General features: G+C 41.2%; 1 pseudogene; it reads right to left on the reverse strand.

Moving 5' to 3' along the window:
- Window positions 1–328: 328 nt before the first annotated feature.
- On the reverse strand, window positions 329–901 carry LOC147881381 (oleosin G pseudogene; annotated as a pseudogene).
- Between the last annotated feature and the right edge of the window lie 8,656 nt (window positions 902–9,557).

A 9,557-nucleotide genomic window follows, 5' to 3' on the forward strand; every position in this document is an offset into this window, starting at 1 on the left:
TCAAACTGATGTAGAAGCTCCACATAGTAATTCTAGTCTGTTGGTCGTTTTCCATGACAATATCCAACAATTTCTTGAAGTGAAAGATGTCTACAAGCTTGAAATTCCAATTTCATCATGATACAGTTTTCTATTTTGGGTGCAAAGAAGATGATTTCATCGTAGTGGCCCTTGCTTTGGTTCTTCCTTTCCCATCGGTCTCATACCTGATGATTTTGGACTGTTATGTATCATCCGTGTGCAACCATAAAAGGGTTACTTTGTAGCTGCCTCAACCAGCAATATAAATTCAAACTAATGATTACTAAAAATGCATGGAGAAATTACCCTATTGAGGGCGAGAAGCTCCCTCTTCAGTTTTAGAATTTTGAGGCTTTGCATCTCGAGGCTTCGAGGCTTGAGGCTTAGATCCTTGTTCAGTTTTCGGTGGTTCCTGACGCTTAGCTTCTTGAACTTTAGGTTGCACAGCCCCTTGCACGCTGGTGCCATAGTCCCGGACTTTCTCTTTAACAGCTTCAGCAGTTTCCGTAAGGCGTCTTTCAATATGACCAGGAGGTTCTTCCCTTTTAACATAACTGTAGAGCCATGATATCACTGATACTGTTGCCACAATAGCAGCCCCGGCTGCAAGAAGGCCTGCAGTACCCAGAAAGACAAGCGTACCTACAGGAATAAGGATAGGACTCGACAATATCAGAAAAGGAGTTGCCACAAGCAAGGTGATGACTACGCCCCCGATTGCTAAACCCCCAAAGATCAGAGCAGCTGCACCGGAAGCCATGATTGTGATGAGGCCTAGGATTTGTCGAAATATAGACCTGCGTACGCGGTCTTGATCAAGTTTGTATTGAGAGACGCCTCCTTGACCTTGATTATACCCTCGCCTCTGCCGATCGGCCATCGCAACGGGGGTATCAGTTCTGTCTGTTGAGAAGTCGACGATGGTCAGGATCGAGCTAAGCTTGGATGATGTTTCCTGCTGCTCCTAATTAGCACGAAACGGCTGGGTGATGAATTACAGCGCCAGCAGATCAAAAGATCCATGCGCTTGTCTGGCGCATGAACATCCAGCAATTTGTGTTGATAAGCAATTTCTCCTTTGGTGGGCAACAGGAAACAGGTCTTGGAGGCTCGCAGTGCCTTAAAAAGATCGTCTGCAGGATGGTTCAATAGGCGACTGCTGCATGAACACCACGAATGTTGTTACGATACGACACAGAAAGCAAGACATTAACAGGGCCATGCATGCTCTCCACTCGGCCAGATCTGATCTTCGCCTCGTTGCATGAATCCGATTAAGATATTCTTAGTTGATTACATAAAGGGATACGTCCAAAAATTGAAAGTCATTATAGAAGGTAAACTATTGAACACAATAATATCTGAAAAAATGCCATGTTTCAAATGAAACATCCGAGCAGTATCTTAGAGGAACATCCGAATAGTATATTCAAATTTAATAAAAGATAACAACTAAAATGTATGTACAACAGATAAAGCGAACGCTAAAACTAAAGTACTAATAAAAATCAATTAAAGACAACTTGAGAAGGGTGCATCTTGGGAACTATTCAAGATAGAAATCCATAATACTACTTCAAAGCTCCAAATATAATTGAAATTGTAGGAGCCAAGGTCCATTCAAAAGTCACCACCATCCATTCAAGGCCTCTCTAAATCTAACTAGGGCAAAGAGGTAAACGAAAAAGTCAAAAGGACAAAGTACATGCATTTAAACTTGACACGTTCCACGAGCAAGTTAAAGGCATGGGAGTAAATTACCACTCGATGAATGACAAATGTCCCACAACAAGACAAAGCAACTATAGACACGCTTGATAGACGTGCAAAATAGCGGGCGCGTCTATCGGTGCTGCTAGAATAGCGAAAATACGAGCACCTCTAATAGCACGTCTATTTACGCGTCTATTAGCACGTCTGCACTGTGAATTAGACACGGATTTAGATGCAAAACAGAGAATACAGTAAGTGAAATTTGGTGCAGGCTGATAAATGTACATCACTGCCTTCCTAACATTGCCCATGATTACCAAAGCATATAATTTTAACAAAAATATCAATGCTTTTTGGCAAACTCACATATACAAAAATAAAGTGAGGTGAGGAGCATGAGACAATATGTAAAATAGTTTTGCCAATATCAATGATGGGCTATGGTTCAATCTCATTCTCAATAAGATCAACCCTTACACGCAAGGCATCCCCGACAAAAATAAAGATTTGGGAAACCAAGTCTTCCTTAGTTAGGATTAGATTGTATCACGAGCATTCACTAGCATATGCACATTTTTGCACATATAATTTGCACTAGATTGTTACACGCACACTCACTGGCATATGCACGTTTTTGCACATTTATGAAGACCTAATCAATTTTGTATTAGGGATGTTTGAGTCTTAGTTTCCCTATTAAATCCCACAAATAAGCATATTGTTAGACACATCACATGCACTCACATGATTTTGCATCGGCACATAATAGATTGCATCAATAATAGTATCACACACTCTCATTCCATACTCTCAAAGAATGCAATGAATTCACAAGCATGACAAGAACCTATGCCAAAACTCAAGATGAATTGGCAAAAGAGTTTGCAGCCTCCGTAGCGAGACCCCCGCCAAACATCAAAGCTGTCTCCTATATGCAAAAATATCAGACTTGCATACTAATTATCTACAAGCTCAATGATACGGGTGCATCTTTAGCTTGAAGCATTGTTCCTTTTGTTTACGCTTTACACATGCAAACCCAAGAGAATGATAGAACTTGTTTCACTAGAATTTTCATTCTCTTAAAAAATATTTTTTCTATGGATAGTGCAAAATGGCGGTCCACATTTGATAATTCCTACCTAGCAATATCTTGGTATGTGTGATCTGGATGCTATACTTCCGTGGGTTCCCAAAGAAAAGTGTTGGAAATGAAAGTTATTCGTAGAATTTGTCTTTGAAAATGATTAACAGGGAGAATCCCTACATAGTACACTACACCAAGACAAAATCAATTAAATAAGCAATCTAAATTGTTGAAAGCTCCTAACTTATGCATAACATTCTATATACTAACCTTGCTCATGCATCCCCTAACATACTCCCATTCTTCCATTGTGATATGCATCCCCTCGTCTCTCTCTGCTCTCTCCATTTCATCAAGTAGCCAATCCACATGAATATCCTTTGGAAGTGCTCTTAGATGCTGAGGGTCACGAGATCCATGGTGTGTACGAAAGAGGGCCCTTTCTCCTTGTCTTCTTGCCTTTGCATCCTCGTATCTTGTCACCCATCTTTTCATCACATCACTATTAAGCATGCAATAGAGGTTGATATTATTAAGCAACTCCGTGTCTATTACTTTGCTGTGTCCTTTCCCTTGAGACACAATAGAGGTCATCCTTAGGTCTTCATCATCTCTCCATAGTTGTGGGAGAGAGCTATCCACATCAACAAGAAACTCAGAAATATATACAAATGACTCTTGTACCAACCAACACTCGACCATGCTACCTTTGGGTCTTGCATTTTGTCTCATGAAACCCTTCAAGGTCTTCATGAAGCGCTCAAGGAAGAACAACCATCATGCATGTATAGTATCGCATATAGCAATCTCATCCACCAAATGCACTATGAGATGTAGTTGGCTTGTGAGAATACATGGAAATGTCTCCTCCACTCAACAAACCACATCCACTGACATAACTCGAGCATTCTCAAGCGTGGTGGGTTCTATTTCCTTTGAGCTCACATACCTAGAAAGGAAAAAGTATGCAATATTAGCAATATGAACACCTTGCATCCTGTAAAGTACCTCACAAGGTTGCCCATCTTGTAAATACAATATTCACATTTTATATCCTGTAAAGTATCTCACAAGTTCACCCATCTTGCAAATACAATCCTTCACGTCCTTTGATGCACTGCGAGAAATGCTAGTAGGTAGTATGAACTGAACACACGAGGAATGGTTGATTAGTTGCTTCACAAATTTGGAAGGAAAAAGATTTTATGCACATAAAATTCTTACTTGGAGCATCTTGTGCCAATCATGAGATTTCAAGGCATATAATTGCTCTACACCTCTTTTCTTTCTCTTTGTGAAGGCCCCCTTCAAACACCTCATGCATCTAGTGGAAGTACGAATTATAGTGATAGCTCGCTTCACTCCCACCATCTTTGGCTTTGATAACCTCCACGGTGCACGAGGTAAAAAGACACGCCCATTTGGCCTCTCTTGTGGCCAAGCTTCATGCATCCTCCCTATGGTGCATAGATCCTCCCTTATGCCTGTGGAATCTCGTGTCCCATTCAAATGTTCCCAAATGGTAGACGCCACATTCTTAAAGATATGCATGGGATCAAGCAAGTGATTGATATGGTAAACAATAAAAGATGGAGTATCTAAACAAAAGCTAGTGTTAGCGGGCAATCTTTATTTCTAGCCAATGTAGCACACAATAGTTACAAACCCTTATAACCGGCTCATGCCAAGTGGTGGAGGAGTCGTGGATCTGTCCCAAATTCTCATCCAATCTCCCGCAGTGAGTAGGATGATCAGGTGGGAGAAATTGATAGTGATTCTCATAGATGACCTTATTCAATGCATCTGCCCATGAGGCAACTAGCAAAGGACCACAAACAAGACATGCATGGTAACTCGATGTAGTGAGACTTGAACAAACAAGACATGCATGGTAACTCGATCCTGAGTTTGTTTGCAGGTTTAAGAAAGCCTTGTATGGCTTGAAGCAAGCACCTAGAGCATGGTCTAACAAGATAGGACAGTATCTTGTCACTATTGGCTTTTAGATTTCCAAGGCAGATTTCTCACTCTATGTGAGAAAAACAGAGAAAGGGATTATGCTGCTTGTCATTTATGTTGATGATTTGATCATCACAGGTGATAGTGATGAAGATATCCTTCATGTGAAAATGCTATTGAAGCAGAAGTTTGAGATGAAGGATTTGGGAGAGCTGTGTTATTTCTTGGGCATTGAGGTGATTAGATCACCAAGTGGGATACAGCTCTTGTAGAGGCAATATGGATTGGACATGTTGTCCAAATATGGGATGATAGGCTGTAAGCCTATTTCAGTTCCTTTGGAGCAGAATGTGAAGCTCAGCACAGATGCAGATGAGCTTCTGGAAGACCCTACTATGTACAGACGCATAGTAGGAAGTTTGATTTATATGACTATTACCAGGCCAGATTTAAGCCATGATGTTGGATTGGTAAGTCAGTTTATGCAGGCTCCAAGGAAACCGCATTTGGATGCGGCTAGACGCATACTCAGGTATGTGAAGTCCACATTGCAGTATGGACTATTTTATGAGGCTGGGGTTCAGATACAGTTGCATGGATACACTGATAGACGATCTACCAGTGGATATATGTTCTCTTTTGGGAGTGCTGTAGTCACTTGGAGCAACAAGAAACAGCCTATAGTTGCCTTGTCGAGCACAGAGGTTGAGTACAGGGGTGCAGCAATGGCTGCATGTGAGGTAGCTTAGTTGCATAAGCTACTTTATGATATGCATCAATCTACAGATGGGCCAGTTGTCATTTATTGTGACAACACGAGTAGTATACACTTGGCAAATAACCCAATCTATCATGCTAGAACAAAGCACATTGAGGTGCATTATCACTACGTGTGGGAGAAGGTTTTACTAGGTCTTATTGATCTAGTTTATGTCAGCACAGAGGATCAGGTAGCTGACATATTCACAAAGGCATTGGGTGCAGAGAAGCTGTGCAAGTTCAAAGACTTGCTTGGTGTGCAAGAATTGGGATTGAGCTCGAGGGGGAGTGTTGAGATATCGAGCTCCACTTGTGATATGCCAGGGTGACTGTTGTGTATTTATGTCACCGAATTAATAGCTGCAGATGCGATTGGTACACCACCCACGAATAATAACTGTATGACAGCTATCCTTATCTACTCTAGTTTGTGGCTCAGTTAGTATGCCACCTTAGTTAGTTGAGTTTGGTTTGAGACCCACATATAGGGTTCTTCTATTTCTTTGTACTAGAGTTCTTTTGGCTTTCACAATTACGAAGAGGAAAATTGTTTTGAGCCTCCACCTTTGCGTGTATTCCCCCATTGTGCATGTGAGAAAGCCGCAAGTGAGACTCCTTCCCTCTCTCCCACTATCTTACCACACTTAGCATGGTGATGGATAGTGAATGCAAACCAACATTTCTCTTGAACCTCTTTGCAAATGTTGAAAAGGAGTGACATAGATTATCCTTTCTCTCTTAGCCTTTGCGATGGTAAACCCAAGCAAGCCTTCCCCTAGGTTCCTCAATTCCCACTTGCCAAGCTACACCTTGACATGATTTCAAGGTCTCAATTGTTGTCATCTTATCTCACATCCTTTGCCTTCATCATCTCAGTCCACTCTGCATGTCCTTTCTTTGCATCACCCAAAATATTTACTGACCTTGCCATCTTTTGTTGGATCAAAGACAAGGATTTCAAAGTAATCCGATGTGAAGAGAGTGGGAAAGAAGTAAGGAGTATCACTTGTAGCTTTCTCACATACACAATGGGGAAATACACACAAAGGTGGAGGCTGAAAATAGTTTCCCTCTTCTTAGTTGTGAAAGCCAAAAGAACTCTCTCTAGTACAAAAGAATATGTGAACCCTATATGTGGGTCTCAAACCAAACTCAGCTAACCTAGGTGGCATACTAACTGAGCCACTAACTAGAGTACATAAAGATAGCTGTCATCCAGCTATTATTCATGGGCGGTGTACCAACTGCATCTGCAGCTAACAAGTCGGTGACATAAATGCACAATGGTCACCCTAGCATATCACGAGTGGAGCTCGATATCTCAACATCTGATTTATTTTTTAAGGCAAAAGATAGGAAGCATTCTGCATAACACAAGATTGAACAAATGCTCCCACATTTTCACCGACATCTTTTATTCTTATATCTCATGGTCTACTAGAAAACATCCCTACCTCAAAACTATAGGAACAAATTCACAATTACCTTTGAAATCTAGGAAAGAGTGCTTAATGTAAGCAAGTTATTCATAGAGTTGTTATGAGTAATTGATTGTTACTTTCTAGCAATGGCATAGTACTTGAGTTTTAATTTCTACTAATGGCATCTGTTCATCCTTTTCATAAAGGAAAGACCAAAGTTATTGAATATGTGCCCTCTCCACATGGATTGGGGAGTTATTTGAAATGGACATTTTAAAATTGGTGAATTATTATGTTTCAAATGTTTTTTCTAGCTCCTCGAAATGATTTAACTGGTCTAGTCATGACTTTTTACCAACACCAGCTGACTACAACAGGTTATCATGTGGTGAAATGACACACCATGTAGTAACCAAGTGACAACATCGCATGGAGTAGGAGAATACCATGTTGTACAATATATACTGCTCGATAAGTCTTATATACCATGTGGGTTTTACTTAATTACCATATGTGGTATGGTTAATCTAGCTCTACTTGGAGTCTTGAAAAAAACAAAGAAGGACAAGCAAAAAGGATAAACAAAGCTTTCAAAAAAATTTATAAGTTTTTGTATCCTTTTAAAAAGTGTCCAATGTCAGTGGTGGGCTCGCTTAGGCTAGCTGATTTCTACGCACACTAGGATGCAAAATGGATAAATGCAAAGCTCTTAGTTTACAATTTATCATTTGGGATTTGAAAGGATTGTTTTCATAAATAAAAGAATTTTTTAATAGTCATAAGCTATATGTAAAAACATCAGATGTTTAGTAGTGATAAGCTACATACTTTTTAAAAATAGTAGAAAAGTTAAATGTTTTTGAAAAAAAGTATCTATGTGCTAGTGGGGAGTCTGCGCATGTTGACTCGTAACTACTCACATATGGATACAAAATATCTATGTCACATGTGCAAGTGGGGGGTCCGCATATGCCGACATGTAACTATTGTTAGCCAGAAAAGAAATCGGGACAAGAGGCTAGACACTAAGCATGGCGACGCTCAAGGGCCATAGAGGAAAGGAGAACGTGAGGGAAAAACGTTATCATGGGAGGGGAAATGGGATTAGAAGGGGAGGGAATGAAGAGGGAGACTATGGCACAAGGGGAAAAGGGAGAGGGGGGAGAGAAGCATGTACATGATGGGAGCAGGAATGTAAAGATGGAGACATCAAGGGAAGAGGGCCATGCTTTATTTGAAAGGAAGGGGAGGGGAAAATCAAAGTACTAGCTAGGTGGCTTTACAAGAATGAGTGTGTCTCATCAAGGAATAGCCCCCTCCTTTTATATCCAAGAGAGGGGGTCTCTCCCAATAAATGCATCCTCCCACATGCATGGTGTGTGTGGAAAAGTCTCCCATGTGGGCTAGGCAGTTACACACTCTCAATTGTGTGCGACAACCCTTTGCCTCATTTTTCCACATAAATCATGCCCCATATCTCAAGTCTATGATACTCCCTTAGTCTCTTCCCAATTTTATAATACGTTCAAACCTCTAGGAGGACGAGTGGAGGGTTGGCACAAGGAATCTTGCCACCTCATCCTACTTTCCCCATTATTTAACTTGCACTCTTGGACCTTCTATACCTCCCCCACATGGGCCTATCCTATATGGAGGGAATAACCCAATATAATATCCATCTCCACCTATTTTCTATTACTTCTCCCATGGACTTTGAGCCATATCTCACTAAATGCAGGCATGAGACCACCTAGGTGGAGGGGTGGCACATGGAGGAGCCATGCCACCTTACATTTTATAATATTACTACCATGGATTATGTGCATCACACCTTATGGGTCCTCTTACGTGGAAGGGTGGCACATGGTCATGCCTTGCCACCTCAACCCTAGGCCCTATGCACACCATATTTTATTATACTATTGCCACACATACAAACACACACACATATTAATGCTTTTTTCCTTAGACAAATTTATCCATAAGAGTCCCCCCCCCAGGCAGGAATCACAAAAAAGAAGGTCTTGAGGTAACACTTGTTGATCACCTTCTTGCCATATGGCTCATGCAGCTCCTGAACTTGTATAGACCCATTGCTACGTTCCTTGATGACTGTATGGACCGGTTCGTAGTGGTAGAAACTTCTTCTCCATTTGGTGGTCCAATCTGTTATCAAAGCATAGCACCACATCCCCCTCAGCAAAGTCTCTTTCCCATCCCTTGCGAATCTTAGCATCCAAGCGAGCCTTTTGTCGATTCTTTTGGATCTCTGTTTGGTGTAGTGCAAGGCATCAGGTTTCACCTAACTTCTCAAGTTGTACCAATCTGGCCTCTACATGTTCATCTTCTATCATCCTCTATTCTTGTGCCAATCTCAAAGCCAGAATCTCTATCTCTAGTGGTAAAACAGCCTCAGTACCATACACCAACTCAAAAGGAGTGTGACCTGTAGATGTTTTATGAGTGATGTTGTAAGCCCACTTGGCTTCAATGACCTTCTGATCCCACTAGCTCCTGTTCCCTGTGGCCATTTCCCATGGTTTTACAAAGGAGGCCATTGGTCCGCTCCGTTTGACCCATTGATGCTAGATAATAGA

The sequence above is a fragment of the Dipteris shenzhenensis genome, chromosome 31, assembly GCF_047967505.1.
Source record: "Dipteris shenzhenensis isolate YYH24624 ecotype China chromosome 31, Dip_SZ_1.0, whole genome shotgun sequence".
Taxonomy (NCBI): domain Eukaryota; kingdom Viridiplantae; phylum Streptophyta; class Polypodiopsida; order Gleicheniales; family Dipteridaceae; genus Dipteris; species Dipteris shenzhenensis.